We start from the raw sequence: 3,757 nt of genomic DNA on the forward strand, positions 1-3,757 counted from the left end.
TCCAGAGCCACACAGCTGGTTCCTGTCACCACAGAAAAGACAACTCCATGCCCCTTGGCAGCGTGAAGCACCTCAGGCTGGAAGCAAAGGGCAATGAAGCAGATTCGTAAAAGGAGACGTGTCCGTGGCAGACAGCACCGGCACCAGCACCAGAATTTACCAATAACTTCCCCCTGGCTGCAGGACTACAGTTTCTTTTCTTCTTTGTCCTTTGTTGCATTGCTGATTATAATTTTGTGTGCATTACTTTTAGATTTATATTAAAGAACTCAATACTCTCTTTTGTTAATCCTCACTGAGGATATTTTTCCCATTGACTTTTAGAAAGGGTGGAAGGGAGGCGGAGAAACAGAAAGAAACATCAATGTGAGAGATACACGTCGATTGGTTGCCTCCACACGGCCCGACCCAGGGCCGGGGATGGAGCCTATAATCAAGGTACATATCCTTGAGCGGAATCGAGCACAAGACCCTTCAGTCCAAAGGCCAACGCTCTATGGAAATTGTAAAGATACTGAGCAAAACCATCCAGGGCTTAATACTCATGTTAAAGCCGTCACAATCACCTGGAATGACAGGTCTGAAGAAAGTTACACGCAGACAAGTGAAGTAAGCGCAGCTGTATGGTGAGTACATGCAAAACCAAAACCTAAACATTTATTTTTAAATGGAAATTAGGTCATGCATGCCAACATTTTAAAAGCAGTTCTATTGCTAGGATTATGGGAAATTTTTGTTTCTTCTGCTTGCTTAACTACTTTTAAATTTCACAAAGGTCATATTTTAGAGATGAGGAAAAAATAATCTCAATCTTAAACCCATTCTGACTACAAACATGTGTAATGCGCCATGGTATTTGCTGGGTGTGTGCAAGTTCTTTTGAGTCAGAAATTGCAGGCTTTCTGCCCATAAAGGCCTCAGAGAGCCTTGCATACAGGTTCTCATTAAACAGTCAATAAACTATAATTCCCAGTTATTTAAGGAACAGAGATGAAACAAAACAAGATTAGAAATGACTTCTCTATGCCTTCCCTGGACTATAATCTACAGAGAAGGAATTTATGTAGGAAGTCAGCTATCAGAATTTGAATAGTTCTAAAAGTGCTTAAATTTTATGTGACTGGAACATTTCTCTTTTATAACATTGTAGTGTGTGCTTTCTAAAGAAATTGTTGTTCACCTACCAAAATATAAACACGGATATATTTTAAATTGCTATATACAGTGATAGCGCTGCTTCTTTTTAAGTTCAAAGGTTTCTAAGGTGTGGTGCTAATGAGGTCAGGGCTACAAGTTCTAGCTCTAAACAAATTGGTTAGTTTTTACAGAGAAAATTGTAGTTAATAGCTGCACTCATGTGCCCAACTTTGTTCAATGATCTGATGAAGCTCTAGATTTTGCCAGTTAATAGGTGATAGTGCTTCTTACTAAAAAAATCAGAAGCAGCTTTTGGCTCTCTGAGCAGCACCATGGTAGTTGGCAATAATTAAACAAAAGGCGTCAGGGGCAAACACAGGGGAAGCCAGGTGCACAGGTCACTATGCGACTAAAAGGGTGCCAAGAAAATGGGTGATCCCTTTTCTAAGAAAGATCAGTGTCATGTAGAAGCACCAGCTGTGTTCAATATAAGAAATGTCACAAAAACGAGTCAAGGAACCAAAATCACATCTGATGGTCTCAAGGGTCGTGGTTTTGAAGTGAGCCAAACTGATCTGCAGAATGATGACACTGCAGTTAGAAAATTCAAGCTAATTACTAAATGTGCAGGACAAAACCACTGATTTCCACAGCATGGATCTTACCCGTGACAAAATGAAAAAGCATGACTGAAGCTCATGTTGATGTCATAATACCAATGGTTATTTGCTTCATCTACTCTATGTTGGTTTAACTAAAAAATCACAACAATCAGATTCGGAAGACCTCCTGTGCTCAGCATCAACAGGTCCACCAAATCCAGAAGATGATGATGGAAATCATGACCTGAGAAGTACAGACAAATGACGTCATAAAATTGATCAATAAGTTTATTCCAGACGGCATTGGAAAAGAGAGGAAAGGTTTTCCACCCTATTTATCCACTCCATGATGTCTTTGTCAGAAAAGTAAAAATGCTGAAGAAGCCCAAGTTTGAACTGGGAAAACTCATGGAGTTTCATGGTGAAGGTCACAGCTCCGATAAAACTACTAGGGATAAGTCAGGTGCTAAAGTTGAACAAGCTGCCCTAACTGGTTTGGCTCAGTGCATAGAGCGTCGGCCTGCGGACTGAAAGGTCCTGGGTTTGAATCTGATCAGGGGCATGTACCTTGGTTGCGGGCACATCCCCAGTAGGGGGTGTGCAGGAGGCAGCTGATCGATGTTTCTCTCTCATCGATGTTTCTAACTCTCTATCCCTCTCCCTTTCTCTCTGTAAAAAATCAATAAAATATATTTAAAGTTGAACAAGCTGATGGATAGGAGCCCCAAATCCAAGAATCTGTTTCAAATTTAGACTTTCAATGGTGACAAATAAAATAGAATCCTATCTGTGAAAAAAAAAAATCAGAAGCAAAATAAGGGGGAAACTGACCAAAGAATAGTATTCCTGAAAGGAAGCACTTCATTTCTTTATGACTGCTCATTTAATTCCAAAATTATTTATATTACTCTTTCCTTCTGTCGTAACTAATTTCCAAATGAAATGTTTCCCAATTAACATATCAAATAGATCATACAGGACAGACATCATGCTTTCTTATGAAATTTCTGAAAATTCTCTTTTATATTGGAAAAACAATTCAGTATTTCAATTCCACTATTCTAAAAGGAAAAAACAGGCAACATTCAGTGACTTAATTATGTGCACTTGTAACTATATATAAAACACTTAAAACTTTAAGGCAAAAAAAAAAAAAGAGGAAACCTACTGAGAAATCCTTTTACAAGTAAAAGTGTAGACAAAGCTTTTTCATAACTGAAGTTCTTGAAATTTAGGGTTTCCTTTATGAGGGGCCATATATATATATATATATATTACTGATTTTTTTACAGAGAGGAAGGGAGAGGGATAGAGAGTCAGAAACATCGATGAGAGAGAAACACCGATCAGCTGCCTCCTGCACACTCCCCATTGGGTATGTGCCCGCAACCAAGGCACATGCCTCTGACCGGAATCGAACCCGGGACCCTTGAGTCCGCAGGCCGACACTCTATCCACTGAGCCAAACCAGTTAGGGTTATGAGGGGCCTTCCTAAAACAAATATTTAGTTAAGGTTTCAAAGTAGATGTATGCTTTTAACATCAATAAGAAAAATTACCAGCCTTAGCCAAAGTGTAGGAAAATAGTTGTTCTCACTCAGCAGACGGAAGAGTAACACAGTAAAACATTTCTGGGAAATCTGTCAGTGTCTTATCAAAATTGTAAACATACAAAGCAATTCTGCTGGGAATTTACCATAAAAAAAGATTTTCCAAGATATACTTGCAGGGATCTTTATTGCAAGGGTTTACATGAAATAGAAACAGTGCAAAAAATATAAATGCCACCCACAAGAGGAAAGTTCAATAAATGAGGGGACACCTATAAATGGAATACCATGTAGTTGTCAAATAAGTGCAATCAATTTGGACATATCAACACGGTAACATTTCCATGACCATTCAATAGTAAAATTTAAAAGGAGGAAATTATAAGGAACTAAGCTGTCACAGAGGCCCCTATAGGTGGGGGAAGGAAGAGGGAAGCAGAGACTTAGTGCCTGTGCACATCAGAGGAG

At 39.1% G+C, this 3,757-nt stretch overlaps 1 protein-coding gene across 8 annotated transcripts in view; it reads right to left on the reverse strand.

Annotated features, from left to right (window-relative positions):
- Nucleotides 1-3,757, reverse strand: part of BANP (BTG3 associated nuclear protein) — a 147,753-nt gene that overhangs the window by 114,453 nt on the left and 29,543 nt on the right. The window lies entirely within an intron of this gene.

Source organism: Myotis davidii, unplaced genomic scaffold, assembly GCF_000327345.1.
Source record: "Myotis davidii unplaced genomic scaffold, ASM32734v1 scaffold77, whole genome shotgun sequence".
Taxonomy (NCBI): domain Eukaryota; kingdom Metazoa; phylum Chordata; class Mammalia; order Chiroptera; family Vespertilionidae; genus Myotis; species Myotis davidii.